Below are 19832 nucleotides of genomic sequence, written 5' to 3'. Positions count from 1 at the left end.
CGGGCTAACGATGGACGTGCTTGCTGAGCGACTAAGGATGGCCTCACAGTTGGATGGCATCAGGGTGGCCGGTAGGGAATTTAAATTGGGGCTTTATGTAGACTACGTATTGTTGCACCTAGTGAATGCCACCAGCTCCATCCCTGCAGCCCTGGCAATAATTGAGTACGGGCAGTTCTCTAGCTTCAGAGTCAACAAAGGAGAGTCAGTGCAAGTCAGTGCCCCTTCCTTCGCCACAGATGGCTTAAGAGAGGTTGAGGTTCTTAGGCCCCTAGGGTTACAAATGCAGCTCGACAGCATGAGATATCTGGGCATCAACATTGTTAAACCAAGGGAGGACTTGGGTCGTGCCAACTACACCTCCCCACCTCTTCAACAAGTTGTTTACTGAAATGACAGCCTTGGGTAAGGGACAGCTGTCGTGGATGGGGAGGCTTAATGCAATAAAGATGACCCTCCTCCCAAGAGTACTGTACCTGTTTCAAATGCTGCCTATCAGTGCACGGAGACACTTTTGAAAGAAGCTAAGTCACGGAATTTATGGTTCCTTTGGCAGAATCAGAAACCCAGGGTGGGATATGGGACTTTAATACTGCAGAAGGACCACAGAGGCGTGGGGCTCCCAGACTTAATGTTGTATTACGGGGCGGCACAACTTAGGGCAATGGTCCCACCCTTGAGGGAGGACCCTGGGAGGCAGTGGGTATACTTGGAAAATCAACATATGCTCCCAGCAACGGTGAGGGAATGGCTCTGGGTCCCAAGGGGGAGGCTCCCGTGGAGAATCCGGGAACACCCGATTCTCTGGGTCCACTGGGAGGTGCTGAGCATGGGAGGGAGAGCGGGTGGGATCACCAGGTTGCCCTCCCTGATAAGCCATATTTGCCCAGCCCCCCTGTACGAGAAATCATACCAGAGGTTTCGAGTTATCAGTCATGGTTTGAGGGAGGGTCAATTGTGGAAGAGAGGAGAATTCATAAGTATTCATGATTTAGAAGAGGCCCTGGACATAGGTAAATTATCAGTGCTCCTGTACCTTAGACTAAAAGGGAATCTTGACAATAGAAAAGTGAAAGGCGCCAATTCAAAGAGGGATCTCATACCCGTGGAAAAGGTCCTGGATGGGTACACGGAAATTAATCTTACGTCTCTACGAGGCTCTGCTAGAACCAAAAAAGGGGGGCAGTGCAGGGACTTTGCCGGAGGTGGGAAAGGGACCTGGGTATGGAGCTGGATGAAAACCTTTGGCAAGAGATGTGGAGAGCTTTTAAGACATCAATATCATGCCAGTATAAGCTCCATAGCCTGAAGTTAATGCACCGCTGGCAGTACGACCCAACACGTGTCTCCAAGATAGTCCCCGCAGTGAACCCCGAGTGCTGGCACAGCTGTGGTAATGAAGCAGACAGTTGGCAGATGTGGTGGGACTGCCCCAGGGTGCAGGTATACTGGGCACTGCAGAGGTCCTGCGTTGGATCAAGGATGCTGGGGTGTTGGGGGTGCAGGCTGGACCCAATGTTGGTGCTATTTCATCTAGAGAGGCGGGAGGACTGGTGGTACGTCCTCTCACCACTGGTGCACTTTCTTCTTCTGGCGGCTTAAGCATGTTGTGCCAGGTATTGGAAGAGGACAGCCCTTCCTACTTGAAAGAGTGGTCCAACAGAGCAAAATATATATATTTGATGGAAAATACCACTGCAGCGATTCATGAAGAGAGTGCATCCATAGACATGGAGTGGCAACAATTCTATAATACCTTTGGATGAGGTGGAAGAGGACAGATGGATTATATAGTAAGACCCAGCCCGTGTGGACAATAGACGCGCATCACGAAGTACAGTATGGTGGGACTCGAACTATTGAGACCACTCGCACATTGATTTACTTGTGTGCAGTTTAAAAATCCAGATGCAAGGAGATGGGTTCACTCTGGGGGAGAGGGGAGTTCAAGGGGAAAGTTACAACATCAGAGTTGTATTATAATCCTACAGATGCATGCAGAGCACAATGAACTGAACTCTCACCAATAAGCTGCATACACGAGTCTCGACCTAGCAAAACACGTGTATGTAAACAGAGCTTGGTAAGAACTGCACTAGATGAGATTGTTGCCCGAGAATGTGCACAGTACGCATCTGTGAGCAGAAACTGCGATGTGCACCTGTAAATTGCAGCCATGACTGTATCTCAGGAAGTGGCTAAAGTCTGCAAAATTATAAATTCACATTACGTCTACAGGTGATAATGACGCGCAAACTCAAAGATTGCACACTACGGATGTATTCAAACAACGAGGTAAACTGCTGCATACTATGGATGAATCACACACTGCTGGAAAGATATGCATGCTTGCTAAATATGTGGTCACTTGCGCACGTTGTACTTTCCACGGTTGTGTACTTATGTGCAATCATGCACCCAGTGCCTCCTGTGCGCACATGCCACAGACGTGCAAGCACGTGCATAACAAGAATGTAATCACCGACCCAGAACGAACATAAATATGCATGCAGTAAACTAATCGTGCATACAGTGATCATGTAAAGAGTAAGTGCACAGTGAAACGTGTTGAAAGCGTGCAGTTAGTGGTCTTGAATGCAGTACACCCTCGAGAACAGGCAAGCTTATAGACGCAGCGCACATCTGTCATTGTTGTACACACCCCAGTGATATTTACATTCTTGCTTGCCGTTCGCACGTTTTCCTCCCTCTCCAGTGAAGCGAGCACGTGTGTAATGTATACACACGCCAATAATATGCACATTCCATCTACCATACTGTGCCGATAGTAATCACTCCAGTGTCCTCATGCATGCTGTGGGAGCTCGCCAACGGTATGCAGATTGCCAAATGCCGTTCACACTCGTAAATGATGCATACTCTTGCAGAGTGAAAACTCAACTGTGCCCGACACATTGCTGCGCACACTCAGAGGTAATGTGTTCATTGATGTATGCAATGCACATTCATAGGAACTCAAGCGCATTTACAGCAGCTCTTACCAAGCAACCACATTACAAGCATGTTTATCAAGGACAAGTCTAGCCTCATGAATGCACTTTACATCTTTGCGATCGATACACACTGGCACTGCCACTCGTGCAGACTGGTGCATTTGAACCAACATGCACACAATCATACACACATAAATACTGATTATACACAGTTTAACACAGAAAAGCACACAATATGAGCGTGCATACTTAACACAAATGAGCACACAGACATGTTAATAATGTGTGCAAACCACGCACACGCAAATTTCTTAAGCATGGGGGGCGTGCATAGTAGTACATACTCACATATTACGTGACGTACACGCTGAAATCTGCATTCTAACGTACAGTGACTTCAAGAGACCCGAAGCCATACATACATGCAAAGACTAGCATGCATTCACCAACATGCACCACTTGCCATTGACAAGCATGTATTGGTATGCACACACAGACCAACCAACAGCGACACCTACATTTGTAATGGGCATATATTCTTTGATGCCCACACAATGAAATACCTATACACAGTCGCCCCATCCACTCACATACAAACGATGGCATGCACACACAGACACATGCCCAGCCCAGCCTGACGCTGTCATACAAACGGACATGTGCAAAATAATTGCCCGCAAAACAAAGCATGATGAAATTACGTTCAATGCAATGAGCCCAGCCCACCGCACGCATGAGCCCCCAGTTCCATTATCTTACCTGGCGATTCTTGGGGAGTATCACACTGAGCCTCCAGCTTTAGCCCTATTCAATCCTTACTCCGTATTTCTGGGGGTGCTGCGTCGGGTGTGTTACGCCTCTCCTTTTTGGGGGCGTTGGCGCCCCTTCGTGTACCGCCCCTAGATCCCTTCCATGGACCCGGGGCCTCAAGCCGGCTCCGGGCTGCGATCCGCCATCACCAGAGGGGGAGGGGCGCTGGCAGCCTCCGGTAGTCTTTCGGCGACTGAGTTTGTAGAGTGCGTTCGGAATAAAACAAATACTCCTGGGGGGGCTCCTCTCCCTTGTCTGGAAGGGCGGGGGTATATCCGGTAGGAGTGCGCAGCAGAGCCGAGACCCTCCGATTGTGTACTGACGTTGGAGTTCGCGACACAAATCACTTAAAATAAAAAAATATCAATACTCCTGGGGGCTCCTGGTCCTTCCCGAGGGGGGAGTGGGGGAAGTTCTCAGGGAAAGGGGCGGGCATAGCACAACCCAAATTACTGAGCGAGATCCTTCCAACCCCCCAGCTCTTGCAGCTTGGAGAAAGATCCAGAAATGGCCGGCGTCCGGAAGGTGCTACATAAGAGGAGAAATAGATTCCCCCATCCTAAAAAAAGACTGCACCCCTTCTGCCAGTACCCCAAAACCTTAATATAAGCAGTGGTAAAGGATCGCGACCGCCAAGCCGCCGGGGTGGGTCCTTAGCACAAAAAGGTTGGGTACAGTGTATTCAGGGGGCACCGGCAGTGTTTGGGTCAGGGGGGGGCATCTTAATTCCCCAATTTGGGGGTTATACTGTTCCCTTTAAAGGTTCTTCTGGTCCCCCTAAAACAACCGCCGGTGAGTTGGGGGAGAATAGGGGATGCTTTCGGTGGCAGCAGTGGGGCACCCCCAATTTCAAAGCCTTTTAATCGCCCGTCTAGCCATCCTGTAGCAGAGGATACAATGCAACTATCGCTGCTGCTGTGTACATGTAGGTTTGTGTGTCCCGTGAATCAGAGGGAAAAGAAGAAAGACTTTTGGTTTGTCAGACTCCAAATTGTCTCTCCCTCCCACAATGCACCTTCCCTTATCCCTACCAAACTGAAGGAGGGGCCCTGGGGGGAGCTGGGGAGGGTCCTCGGAGAGATGGGGGTGGGGGCGTAGCAGAGGAGTTTCACCCACCCCAAAGAGTGTTTGTTCACCCCACCAACTCTTACGTGCCTCTCCTCCAGCTCCCCCTATCTACCACCCACTACCAGTGCGTGTCTGGTGTTCGGTTTCGGGGGGCGGGGGTGTGTGTGTTTTCCCAGCATTCCCTCTCCGCTGTTAGATTAGCTGAGTTTCTTATGGTCACCCCCTCTGTCAATGTTATTTCTCTCTGCTAGTTCCTGTAATATCCATGCACAAAGGGAGGAGGCGGGAGAGGGAGAACCAAGGGAGGGTTGGCTGCTAGGCCAAGAGAGCACAAACGGAGACAGGGAAAACCAGGCCTGGATTCTTATTGCTGGGAAGTGATCTGAAGAGTTGGTTGGTGATCCAGTTTAGTTTTTGGGGTGGAACGGAGTTCGATGTTGGCGGTTAAATTTACAGAAAGCAGGCGAACGAAATTGGGTAGTTTTTTATACGTAGAATTATAATTAGCCAACTAGCAAAATATATAGGGCACGTAAAAAATGCTACGGAATCAATGTTTACAGCAGAGGGGGTCTTGGGGCGTGGGCTGTAATCGGTTTCTTTATCGTGGGGCTCTTTTGAAACACGGGTCTGTGGGATGAATTAGCGAGGGGGTGCGGGGTAAGGGGAGTGGCATTGAATCTACGGTCCTCCGTGGTTCCTTTACCGGATGGTGGCATGCATAAAGTGTGAACTTACACGGGGAGAAGATGGGCCTCATATAAGCAGGCTCTTATTTCGGGATTGAATAAGGTGGTCATCCTTAGGGGTAGTTTTTCATGGGGAGCGTTGTGCTGTATTGTTTGTTTATTTGGTAATGCGCACCAAACCCTTAGGTAGCCGGGTGCAGCAGTACAAGTAGTCTTATAGCTTAGTTACAGTGCATAACACAAGTATATGCAACAATAGCTAATCCCCCACACTAACGTGAGATGGGGGTTTAGATTCTATTAAAGACAAGGAGGCGATTATTATGCATTACAATCTTTACTCTGAAACCACAGCAGCAAAGAAAATACTTTTACAAACAAAAAAAGTTTCCACAACGCAACTAGATAGAGTTCATGTCAATGTATGGGGAACTCCCCAATCCATCATGGAGGACAGGTCATGCCCTGCAGGGGACCAATGAGCAGGACCCTCTTCTATATATGTCCATTACTCTAACCCCAACCCCTCTTTCTGCAGCTGTCTTGCACCAGAAGTCCAATGAAACGGTTGAACTGCGTAGCGCGGAGAAAGAATCCAACGAAACTGGAGATCTCCACCTTCTCGCAGCCTGAATCTATGCCGAAGTTCTTCTGGATAGGACTTCTCATCCAAAATCACGCACTCCACAACTTGTTACTGCGAGCCACACTCCTGATGAGAACCTCAACTCGTGGCTGTAAGAACAACAAACAAGAAGGGTGGGTGGTTGGGAAAAACAACAAACCAAAGAATGTTCTCTCTTGAACCACCTGTGTACATGCGTGTCACAATTGTCATATCACATCATATCCAGGGTGGGTGGGTGGGATAATAATCGCCTCCTTGTCTTTAATAGAATCTAAACCCCCATCTCACGTTAGTGTGGGGGATTAGCTATTCTATGACAAGACAGGAGGCTCATATTATGCAAGTTCAAAGCCCTTGCATCTTATTAGTACAACATGATCCATACAATAGAGCCAATATAATAAAATATAATAAAATAATAGGAAAGGAAAAAACATTTTTATGCTTTCATGAAATCAATCAGCTGATCGCAAGAGAATTGACCAAGACTAGTTTGCCCGAAAACTGTTTTATAAGGCATCGTCAAATGCAAGAAAACAGGAAATTGTGCCAATTCCAGTGTTCCTTACAGGCCGCCAAAACCAACTGGTTAAAGAGGGGAAAAAACCCTTAAACAAAGTTTTCCTACTAATAGGATAGGACAAAAACTCCTCTGTAAAAAACGCCTCTGTTGTCCAATAAAACATTTAAAACATTTAAATTAATATCATCTTTGGGATCCTAGAAAGCAAACCAAAGAAAATAAGCACAGAGCTCTCCTGGAGATAAAGAAAAAGTACCCCAAAGGGGGAAAGTCTTTTAGGTTCCATCCCAAGCATTAAAGGAAGATATTGCATTAGGATAAGGTCATGTCACATAACTACACTGGGGAACCAAGAGGAAAGACAAATCTTCAAAAGGTAAAATGGGAGTAAAAATCATTTTATAAATTTGTAACAGGATGACCCATCCTGAGCAGAGCTGAAAAGCCATAGACTTAACCCACAATTGTCTTCAGACATATGTGTATATTAAGGAGGGATGTCCTCTGGAGGCCGAAGCAGAATGGAAGAGAGGGGCCCCCCTGAGAAGCTAAACCTGTCAAACCACCAACCGGAGACCGTCAGACCTTCCAAACACTTGAAGAAGAACTCTGCAACCATGACAAGAAGCAGATATTTACAAACCTGATCCTTAAGAGGCCAAACCTGGCAAGGAGAAAAATGTGTCTTACATCCAATCGCTACCATCATAGTGACATCCAATTCCAAGTCTTAGCAAGACTCTAAACTGCAAAGAAGCGATCACTAAATAGTTAAACTGAAGCTGCACACCAGAAGAGGACTAACCACTATTTCAGTCAAATTGGAGAGCCTTGAAGCTCACAGCACCCTGAGCTGGCACCTTATTGTAAAAACAAACTCTTGTGAAAACCCAAAGGTCCACCTGCCATGCAGGTGACTAGGAGAATCAAGTCATTAACTGAATATAAATATCCCAGCCCTCTGGGAATCGTACTGGCAGACACCTTCTGACAGTTAATGTAGAGACGCTGGAACACATTGTGATAGAGGGTCATAATAACTTGGAAGGGAGATTAGTATCACACCCAGACCCCTCTATCTCACCAAGGGATATTGAGCCTTCACAAATGAGGAGAACCTTCCCCCACTTAACCAAGGGAAAAAAACCTTGCAACCCAGAAGAAGGCTACCCTGAGGACCACATTACAACCCCGCTTTTAACACCCTTAAGAGAAATAAATACACTCTAACCAACCCCCTGACCGTGGACAGGCTCCGCTTAACCTGTTGAAATACTAGGAATAGCGCAAAGGAAAGTAACTGACGGGAGGGAAATGCTTAGTGCGAGTCTGCACTGGCCCTGAGTCTGAACTCCTGTAAAAGAAAAACCGGAAAAACCATCGGGCGATACTCCATGTGGTGTATATCATGATACAATATCCCCCAAGGATGACGAGCATGGGAATGAGGGGGAAAGATCTCAGGGAAAAATGATCAATGCCTCGTAAATACAGGTTGTGAAAGAAATCTGGGACCACTGTCCCCTCCAACCCGAGATCTGAGTCTCTGTATTCGTGTGAGGCTGACTGGCCACTAAGGGAATCAGGGAAAAAAGAAAATGAAGCACATTGTCCATAGCAAACAGTACTTATACAGTACTACGAACCCTCAGGTATATGAGTGGTGCATATCACTATTACGAACGGTGTGTGACGTGAAGTGTTCACTTATCGATCTCAGCAGGATAAAATACTTATTTAGACCTCTCCAAAATTAGGAACCTGTATCAGTAGGGTCAGTACGGATGAGAAAAAACCAGCACCCTAATCGGTGCACTGTAGAAAATGTATATGTCTATATATATATATACACAACAAAAGAGATTAAGCAACGCTCTTGAGGGTACAAAAGCCTGCCTGAACTCCTCGAGCAGAGGAGGAAGTGCAACACACTGTTAGACGGTTAGTTGAACCACAGGCCAAGATTTGGGAGGAAACCCATGGGGCAAGCGCCCTAAAGTTATTGTTTGGCAACTCGTATATCTGATATCATCAAGTGTTTCCCAAACACTTTCTCCAAGTAGAACACGGTTGCTCAATTTGCCATGCAACAAAACTGAACAGTTACCCACGAGCTGACCCTGTCTCCACCAACAGTTCAAAAGTAAAAAGAATGTCCAATGGGACAAATAGTAAGGGAAACCCCGTCCCCACTATAGAGAGCCTCCAGCCCTGCAGACCTCAACAGAGGCATAACGCATCATCTGTTTCTTCCTCATGATGGGAGAAAATACAGCAGCTTAATCAGCACAGGTGTTGGGTGGAGCAATTGATATCGGGGAAAGCAAGACCTAAGGAAGGACTGAGTTGTCCTGAAACTAACTACGGTAAAGGGCGACAGAAGTTTAACTAAAAGACGAAGGTTAACACCAGTGTCAATAGAGGAAGGTACAACCCCCCACATGGGTCTGTTTTACCACAACCTCCACACACTCTTTTCTTTAAAGTACTTAATAAATTATATAAAATAGACATATAAAATATCCAAAGAAGAGGGGCTACGCCCTCACAGGGGTCCAAACCCCCCCGGCCCTTCTATAAGCTGCTACTTACCGAGCTATCCGGGCCACTGACAATTCTGAACACTCCAATGTGTTCCATTCATCACTTAAACATAATGTTTAGCAAAAGAGAGCACTGGGCAAGTGCACCTTAACTGCTCACCCTAGCAGGGTGTGGCAACCAGCAGTACACGAGGGGGTCCCTCGCCGCAGAATCCAGGCAAAGCCTGAAACCAAGCAGGCTACGGTGTGCTTACCGAAATAATGACATCTGCCATATGCAGCATCTAAACAGACTGCTAACCATAAGGGAGGAATACCCTGAGCAATTGTGCCTTCAACTGTTTGCCCGAGCAGGGCGTGATAACCAGCAGTACACGAGGGGTAACCTTGCATTAGAACTGAGGTAGAAACCTGAAACCAAACAGGTTATGGCACACAAACCGTTAAGGTAATCACCAACGCCATATGCAGCACACCGACAAAGTTGCCAACTTTAAGTGAGGAATACACTGATGAAGTGTACCTCAACTGCTCACCCTAGCAGGGTGTGGAACCATCAGTATACGAGGGATCACCTCGCAGAAACACAAGCCAATCCTGCCACCGAGCAGGTGACGGTACCATTCCAGAGCACCACCAGAGTACCTGAAACTGGTCACCCCCGCAGGGTGTGGAAACCAGCAGTATACGAGGGGTTAACCTCCCCATAGAATTCAGGCAGAACCTGAAGCTAAACCGGGTATAGCACTTACCAAGAAGGCAAAGCACCCTTCAGTAGGCGAACTGGTGTTAATATATACTGAAAATATCAATTTAAACACAAAATAAAATATCAATGTTAAATATATATATATTATATGAATAAATATAAACATTAATGTGAATACCTATAAATAAATACACATTCGCATCCACATGTGTATACCGCCAAAGGCGGGCAGCGAACCGAGGCCCCTCGGCCTGGTAAACCTGCAAACCTCTCCTTGAGCTATGCCTCTTGTGGGCTGAAACATCCCTCACCACCATAGAACTATATAAATTAAATGTAGAAATACAAGCGTTTCACTCTAAAAAGAGGACACAGCTGCCCTTTTCAGGAATGCTCATGGAAGTTACTCCCATCAAAGGAGGGCCTAGCAAACTGCCCCCCCCCAGCCGGATCCCCAGGACAGGCTTAGCCTGAATGCAACTAATGACAATGCGCATGTAAACATAAAAACACACACACGCGACGTGCGGGAAGTTAATGAGTAAAAGAAGCTGCAGCCTTTACAGTCATGGAAAAAATGCGCGCAGGTTCCTACTGCCGCTTACATAATGAACTTGTAGAAAAACAAAAACAAAACTTCCTCTCAAGTGAAAAGAATTTCAAGCGTTCCCAAACCACCTGTGGGAAACGTGCGCTGGCTCTGGGGCTGGGGCAGCTGCTAAAAATAACACTGCCTGGAGGGAAACACTGCAGAAGCAGAAGGCTCCCAGCCGAGCATTACAAAGCATGAATGTGACCTGCAGGTCAGCGTTCGCACACGAACACGGCACTCAGCCAGTTACCAACGGAACATGAAAAATACATGACCATTTCCACAGTACAGTGTAATAAAACCCCAAACTCATCAAAATAACATTAATAACATAAATAAATAGCACTCTAAACTCCATAAATTCAACACGAAGTCAAGAACTAGGAGGAGTGACTTAGCTTGTGGATTTCAGCAGCAAAGAAAGAGGGGTTGGGGTTAGAGTAATGGACATATATAGAAGAGGGTCCCTGCTCATTGGTCCCCTGCAGGGCATGACCTGTCCTCCATGATGGATTGGGGAGTTCCCCATACATTGACATTGAACTCTATCTAGTTGCGTTGTGGAAACTTTTTTTGTTTGTAAAAGTATTTTCTTTGCTGCTGTGGTTTCAGAGTAAAGATTGTAATGCATAATATGAGCCTCCTGTCTTGTCATAGAATTACATACATACATATAATACGGAGCGTGTCCTTAGAGAGTCAAGGAAACATTGACATATACAGTTATATATACATACTCGCCTAGGCTACAGTATAGCTCACTGCAGATGTTTGTGTGCATGTATGCATACAAGGAGTGTATACGAGTAATGAGTATAGAGTGGTGAGGGGGTGGTCGGGTGAGGGGAGTGTGGAGGTCATGTCAGATGTAGGCCGGAGGTAGTTGGTGTGAGGTGAATCTGGTAATGGGTCGTTAGTGCGCAACCATTTGAGTACCTTATGTCTAAATGTAGGGCAAGGTTGTATCTCGAAGGTTTCTCATTTTAGTGTTTATCCACAAGGTACTCTTCCATAAGGATAGGCTAAGGTTCAGTAGATTTTTTTGTGTTGGCCAGTGTGTACAAGGAGGGGCACTTTATCCGTTGTATTCAAGACGAGCTCTCAGTTTGCCCCATGGCATTTTTGAAGACTTGGCCCTGATATGGCTGCTGCTGCTTAGCATTATAGGCGCTGGATAAGCCATTCACGAAGGCAGGAAACTTCTTGAGAGTTCTTTTTCCCTAGGAGGGGAAGGGGGTCTTCAGTAAATGGGGTGGTGTAATATACAGGGTGCTGCATTGGGATTGTGTTGATGGGTGAGTAAGTGTTAGGGTGGCCAACTTTACAACATGATTTTGCAAGACATTTTAGACGAGGTGGTGAACAGAAGCAGTTTGTGGCACACACTGTTCCATATGGAATCCACTGCCCACCTTTATGGTAACATTAGTGACACGACATTTTAACACATGTACCATACAAAATATTAATCTTTTATAACATGCTTAATACCGGCGACCAGTCACTAAGGGCCGTTGCTCTGCGTTGTTTTGCTTCCAGGACAAATATGTGGCCCCTGAGGTATCTTCCTGTCCTCCCTATTACAGTTATACATACAAGGCACTAGCCTGTTAAGATTTGTCTTGAGGCCAGTTCTGGGATTTTTAAGGCCATGTGCAACAAAAGACACACCCTAATTTGCATATGTTATGTTATCTTGCATTTGTATAGTGCCTTCTGCCATCATTTATGGTGTAGAAGCGCTGTGCGTCTCTGTGAGGCTAGAAGAGGAGTAACAAAGAGCATGTAACAGTTGTAAAGAGTAGTCAATAAGAGGATCTAGAATATGCACAGACATTAGAAGTGACATCACAGAAAAGAAACATTACAAGGTGTATCATCAGTGTTTTGATACTCTGTGGCATCATTGGCAGTGACATTAAAATAAGGTTTCATTTGTAACTTGTTAAGATGGATTTCTAAACTGTGACCGGGTGGGCAGAAGTTTAGGAGGCCACACTCGGTTTAGTGAATAAGGGGAACCTTCTGGACAAGCCAGACTAATCTAGGTAGCTTGGCAGGCGGTCAAGACTAAGTCACAGGAGGGGTGAGAGTGATTGGAAGCCCACAATGAGCACAGACAGCAACAAACCACAAATTACTCTTAGACAAGTGTATATGAAAACTTTCTATACATTTATTGTCGGCCCGGACCAAATAGACACAACCACCGAAGTGTATCCAAGTGTGCTGGGCTGTTTGGCTGGAGACACTGCGTGAATATTCCTCTGAGGGGTCGGCAAGAGGAAGTTTTTAGCGAGCTGAATCACGCTCGCTTTGTTGGACTACTGCCAGACTATTGATTCACTTGTACTTGGACTCGAGTCCTGCCCCCGATTCCCGCTGAAGGCCCCGCCCATTGCACGCTCTGATTGGATCTGTATTCTGCAAAACATCCATGCACGCGCACCGAAGTGTATCCAAGTGTGCTGGGCTGTTTGGCTGGACACACTGTGTGAATATTCCTCTGAGCGGTCTGTCGTCGACAAGAGGAAGTTTTTAGCGAGCCAAATCACACTCGCTTTGTTGGGCTACTGCCGGACTATTAATTCACTTGTTCTTGGACTCGAGGTGACTTTTTCTAAATAGACACTGTGTGCATTTTCAGAGAACTCTCCGTGCTGTGTACTATGTACACGGCAAATATCGTCTCTACCTTCTCTGATTGTTGATCCTTGTTTCTCCCTTGTAGTCCTGCCCCCGATTGATGCCGGGCCAGGCTGAATCGATACATTTCTGCTCCTGCTTGCTGAGTTGTTGCTAAGCAAAGTGCTCCTGGCTCCACTGTTTTGCAAGTCACTGAACGTTGTATTACATTTCTTTACATACGAACAAAAGGAAAAATAAAATGCTCACTTTCAGTTCAGGCCCTCAGCTCACCCTCGTGACGTCCCTGTGGTCTTGCTAATTGCTAATTGCATTGGTATGCTTATAAAGCCAGTCAGTCAGCTCATCGTTACCAGCTTTGCATGGGGAACACAAAGGTTCAGGCACTGGGCAGCTTTCAACACAATTTGCTCAAAGTCGGCTGATCTTTGACCCGACTCTACTGATCAGAGAAAGAGCGGTCACAGCAGCAAAGCTGCATTTACTAATGTGGCCTCACTTTCCCTATGCTCTTGTCTGCCAAACAAGGGCCCCTTAGCAGACGGCACATCCAACCGTGAAAGATCAAGACTGCACAGCACTTGCTTTCTGCAGCCTTTCCAAATGAGACTGAAAAGCAAACTTAACGGTATAAACGGTATACCGGTATAAACAACGCAACGGTTATTTTTGTTCAATTAAGTTGCTCACAGTATCTTTAACGGTATACTGTTATACCGTTACATCCCTACCTACAACCACCCAAGCCAAATGGAAGTGACTCCTCCGCCTTTTGCCGATGTGCTAAAGGCTCTTCAAGATATTCAGTTGGAGTTAGCACATGCTCGCCAAGAGTCTGATAATTTGAAAGCACAAGTACAGGGCTTGGTGGCTCAGCGAACCCCCTTGGAGGGGGCTAGTGGGTCTATGGGAAGGGAACCATCCACAAGTCAAAACTCTCCAGTAATTGTTCAACCTCCCAGCAGCGTACCTTTAGCAGCGCCTGAACGTTTTTCGGGGGATCCCCGAAAGTATGTGTTGTTTCTTATCCAATGTAGACTGCATTTTCTATGTAAGCTCACAGCTTTTGAGACCTTTCAGGCTGGCCTGGGCAATGCCACTGGTTCAAAAAGATGACCCTTTGCTATATAATTGGGATGGGTTTTTGGCAGAATTTGGTAGGCTGTTTGATCGGCGGGAGGTGTCCTTGGCACAAGATAAGGAATTGTTGGGTTTGAAACAGGACACTCGGGATCTAGTAACCTATGTGACCCAATTTAATAGATTGGTGATTGAAACTGAATGACCAGTGGCTAAACAAACTGTGTTATTCTATCAAGGGTTAAGGGAAGAACTGAAGGATGCCATTGCTCAAGTAGAGCCGCAACCTAGGACATGTACGGCTATGGTAGATTTAGCATTAAGATTGGACCACAGAATGAATGAAAGGAAGGGTGATAAAAAAGGCCTGAAGCGGCACCGTTTGTGAGATTAGATAGGAGTAGAGGGGGAAGGTTGAGTGAGGTGGAACCCATGCAGATTGGTAGCGTCAGAGGACTCCTATCACCAGCAGAAAAGGAGCAGCGTAAAGCTAACAACTTGTGTCTGTACTGTGGACAGGCAGAACATTTTATATGTACCTGTCCTAATACTCCTCAGAGAGGTGTGGGAGGTGAAAGGAGCAAAAAGGAAACGGGAAAATAGATGGTCCGGCCTTTGGGGGAACACAGGTGACAGGCCCGAGTGAGTTAAGGTTCCCCAGATGGGTAGCAAACACGGTTGGAAACAAAACTTCCCATTTGTATATATTGGTGATGTTGTGTTTTGCTTTGTCTAAGCAGGAGGTATGGGCGATGGTTGATTCAGGGGCTAGGGGCAACTTTGTAGATATTGCTTTGGCTGCACAGTTAGGATTACCAGTGCAGGATAAGGAGAGGGTGGAAGGAGTGCCGTCGGTGGATGGGACCCATTAGTGGCACGGCCAATTCTGAAGCAAACAGAGAAATTGTAGATGGTGTGCACATCAGGTCACAGAGAGGAAATTACGTTTGATTTGATAGCAGCACCTCAGTTTGATTTGATCTTGGGGATGCCCTGGCTGATAAGGCATAATCCTAGGATTAATTGGGAAAAGCAAACGGTGTGGTTTGAGGAACAGAATTGTCAGGAGCACACATTACCCAAATTGGGACCCGCAGCATTGTTGGCCAAAAGGAGACTCATAGACCCAGTAGTGGGAGCGGTGGAATCAGGAATTCCCGCACAATATATGGAGTTTACAAAAGTCTTCGACAAGGGAGCAGCTGAACGGTTACCCCCTCATCGACCCTATGATTGTGTTATCGAATTGGAAGAGGGGGCGAAGTTGCCCTGCAATCGAATATATGCTCTCACAGAATCTGAAAATAAATATCTAAGAGAATATCTTGATGAGATGCTGGCTAAAGGGTTTATCAGACATTCTACATCCCCGGTCTCCTCACCTTTATTTTTTGTCCCAAAGAAAGAAGGCACTTTACGAACATGCATTGATTATTGTGCATTAAATAAGGTTACTGTAAAGAAGAGGTTCCCCTTGCCTTTGATTTCGGTCCTGTTGGATCAAGTGCGGTCCGCCCAGATTTACACCAAGTTTGATTTGAGAGGTGCCTATCATTTGATAAGAGTGAAAGAGGGGGATGAGTGGAAAACAGCTTTCCGATCTAAGTTTGGGTTGTTTGAGTACCTTGTGATGCCATTTGGTTTATGTAATGCCCCTGCGGCTTTTCAGTTCTTTATGCAAGAAGTATTGCGAGAATGTATTGATATTTTTGTTATGGTCTACATTGATGACATTTTGATACATTCATATTTCCAGAACATCATGTAAGACATGTACGGGCAGTGTTTCACCGTCTACAAGAATATCAATTGTGTGTAAAATTGGAGTAATGTGCATGCCATGTGAAGCAAGTTGAGTTTTTAGGATTTATCCTGACCCCAACAGGCGTTGTTATGGATCCCAAGAAAGTGCAGGCAGTAACAGACTAGCCATCTCCACAGTGCATCAAAGATATCAAATTCTTTCTAGGGTTTGCCAATTTCTATTGGCGCTTTATCAGCAATTTTTCTAAAATAGTCACTCCCATCACACAATTGCTTAGGAAGGCGGTGAGCTTTGTTTGGAGTCCAGAGGCAGAAAAAGCTTTTAAAGAATTGAAAGTAGCCTTTACTACGGCACCAGTGTTAAGGCATCCAAACACTGAGAAAGCTTTTCAGGTGGAGACTGATGCTAATAATGTTGCGATAGGAGCCATATTATCACAGAAAGATGAGGAAGGAGTATGGCATCCAGTGGCATGTTTCTCGATGAAATTAACGGGTTGTGAGCAAAATTATTCCATCACTGACAAGGAATTGTTGGCCATTCGGTCAGCCTTTCTGGAGTGGAGGGATTATTTACTGGGGGCAAGGCATCAGGTGTTGGTGGTAACTGATCACAAGAACTTGCAATATTTCAAGACCGCCCAAACCCTGAGTCAGAGACAGCTTCGATGGTCCCAGTACTTTAATGAATTTGATTTTGTGGTGACTTTGAGGCCCGGAAGTAAAAATGGAAAGGCGGATGCGTTATCCAGGCAACAAAATACAGACAATTTAGTGGGGAAAGTCAAGACAATTATTTCCCTGGAGAGGGTCATTGGTGTGGTTCCAAAAAAATTAATTGACCAAATAAAGAAAGTCTTATCATCCAGTCAACTTCAGAAGTGGAAGGACAGTCATCCAACACAAACTGTGCGGGAGGAGTTGCCTTACTATCAGGATCATTTGTACTTACCAACCACAGAATTACAGGAAAAGGCTTTATATTGGTGCCATAAGTCTCACCTGGCAGGACATGCAAGTCAGAGAAAGATGCAAATCATGTTAGAGAAATATTTTTGGTGGCCTAAATTGAGACAGGATGTGGAGAGGTATTTGTTACAAAGTTAAAATTGTGTGCGTAACAAGGCTGATCATGTTAAAACGAGAGGTTTACTACAGCCATTGCCAACTCCCGAAAGAGCATGGACTCACGTTTCGATGGATTTCATTACTGATCTGCCCTCTGATAATCAGTTTGACACCATTTGGGTGGTGGTGGATTTTATTTGTCCAAACAAGCTCATTTCATTCCATGTGTTGGAATTCCGGGGGCAGGCAAGATGGCAGAGTTATTCCTACAACATGTGGTTAGATTGCATGGTTTGCTGAAGAGCATTGTCTCAGATAGAGGCTCGAAGTTTACATCCAGATTTTGGCGTGCTTTCTGTCGGATGTTGGGAATCAACTGTGCTCTGTCTACTAGATATCACCCCCAAACTGATGAACAGACGGAAAGAGTGAACCAGACATTGGAGCAATACTTGAAAGGTTATCTGGGAGATGGCAGAGACTTGTGGGTGCAGGCACTGTGGTTGGCAGAGTTTACGTACAATAATACCTTTCACAGCTCTTTGGGGATGGCACCTAATTAATGTTTGTACGGGCATGAACAAAACATGATACCCGAACAACTACCGGATATGGAAACAATGCCGGTGCTACAACAGCGAAACAGTTGCTTCTTGAAGTCAGGCAGAGGCACGCGCAAATTTGGAAAGAGCCAAAGAAGCATATAAGAAACAAGCCGATAAACATCGGCAAGAGAGTCCTCTGTACCAAATTGGGGATCAGGTTTGGTTATCAACCAGAAATTACATCCTTGGTGGGGTCACATAAATTTATGCCTAGATTTATTGGTCCTTACTAAATTATTAAGTGTATATCAGATACCGGGATGAAATTGCGTTTGCCAAAGACTTTACCTGTACATCCGGTATTTCATGGATCTTTACTTAAGCCTGCAGCTCCAGGGATGAAGACCAAACGGCCCCTGCCTATTGTGAAAGAAGGACAAATGGAATATGAGGTGAAACGCATTTTGGATGTTAAGAAGAAAAATCAGCAGTTATGGTACTTGATTCAGTGGGTAGGTTATGGACCGGAAGATTGTTCATGGGAACCGGCAGAGGCAGTGCATGCCCCCAGGTTAGTGAAACAATTTCATTTGAGACATCTGATAAAACCTGGTCCTCGGAAGAGTAGTTCATACACGCGCGCATTGCCAGCTGCATTGGATTGAGGGCAGCATAAAGGAAAGCAACATCGCATAAGCAGGTGTGGCTTATTTTCTATGGGTGCGGTTGGAGTTGGAAGCAGGACGGAGACTTTGCACAGAGGAGGAGCGGGCAGACTGGCGGTCTTAGTATGGCGTTCTACACTTCCTCCGAGAAGTCCCGTGGGGCTTCTCGGAGCTCAGATAAGTACCGGCAACATTGTGGGTGGGGGTAGAGTTCACCCAGAGCAGTCATAAGCGCAAAGCAGTCAATACTGAAACCGCCTATGCTACCAGGGCAAAATGCTGTGTGCTACCGTTGCTGCCAACTCAGTATTATGGTATTATGTTGAATGATACTCATGAGGATAAGGTTATGAAAAGCAACAAGCGCTGTCATTTCATGGGAACTAACTATGTTATAATTGTTATGTGTTTTATGTGTTGCTCAAGCTTGCCCAACGGGCCATGTGTTTTTGTGCCGCATATATGGGAAAGAATCCCATTGTTTTGTGTTCATACTGCTTGCTATCAAAGTGTTTGTCTATGCTCCATGTTCACACGTATTAAGGTGTGTTTATGTACTATCCGAATTTAGTCAGGAGTAGGGTTTTGGAAGGTGTAGGATTAGCACCAGGTTTCGTATGAGTCACTAGCCAGGTTCTAGATAGCGAGGGTCTTTTCCCTGTGCTTCCCTTTCCCTATCCAACCTAGGAGTTCCCTAACCCTCTATCCGGTGTTCCTAACTTCCCCACCCCATCCACAACCTCTCCCTAACTCCTCTTCCCCCCATTGGCTGCCACGTGATGTCCTGTGTAACCAATATCAGGAGCCTGTGCCAACCACGGTGGGAGGGTCGAATTCATTCGGCTTCTGTGGTTTGGGGGAGAGTATCGATTTCTCTCCTCCATTATTGTGTGCATTGACATATATGGAGTGGTTAGGGGACATGCACAAGGTGTCACACACTACTCCCATGTTCACACTTCACAGTCTCTAACAGATTATATTTGGGCCGCCACAGGGCTGGTGGGCAAAGTAAAGGAGATAGATGTAGGCTCTATCTCCCTGTCGGCTCAATCCCCCGATCTGGTTGACACTTAACCTGGGACACAACAAAGGGGGACTATGGAAGTGGAACATCCCCAGGTAACTGTTACAAGACCAGGTTGTGGTGGACTCCATTAGGGAAAAGATTGACCAATACATTTCAGACAATGACACGAGAGAAACACCTTTGGGAACTGTATGGGATGCATTCAAAGCGGTGCTAAGGGGTGGCTGAATAGCGTTAAAAGCAGGTAAGGACAAAATAAAACCGACGTGACATTGTGGTGGGGGCGTGTGGTGGCAACTAAAATGGCGGTTCTACCATAACTATTATACCACTTCCAGGCCCTACCCATTCGAAAACCAAGTGTGTATTTTGAATCTCTGAACAAAGTTATTAAGGCGTACATATGGAAGCACAAACCACCAAGAATTGCGATGCCAACGCTGACGGCGCCAAAAAATCAGGCGGCCTATCACTCGCCCACTTCCGCAGATATTATGAGGCGGCCCAGCTACGGGTAG

The 19832-nt window shown here is 46.0% G+C and overlaps 1 protein-coding gene across 3 annotated transcripts in view; it reads right to left on the bottom strand.

The window, feature by feature from the left end:
• Positions 1-5040, bottom strand: part of ATN1 (atrophin 1) — a 414646-nt gene extending 409606 nt beyond the window's left edge. For 2 of the 3 annotated variants that reach the window (XM_069650647.1, XM_069650649.1), the window contains exon 1: positions 3714-5039. The gene's annotated coding sequence lies outside the window, so the exon portion shown is untranslated. Of the gene's footprint in view, positions 1-3713 lie in introns of all 3 variants that reach the window. The other variant, XM_069650648.1, reaches the window with a different exon arrangement.
• Positions 5041-19832: the final 14792 nt, after the last annotated feature.

This window comes from Ambystoma mexicanum, chromosome 3p, assembly GCF_040938575.1.
Source record: "Ambystoma mexicanum isolate Mex_15411 chromosome 3p, UKY_AmexF1_1, whole genome shotgun sequence".
NCBI classification, from domain to species: domain Eukaryota; kingdom Metazoa; phylum Chordata; class Amphibia; order Caudata; family Ambystomatidae; genus Ambystoma; species Ambystoma mexicanum.
Note: the sequence above shows the minus strand (reverse complement) of the source record. Positions and strands in the feature narration are given on the sequence as shown.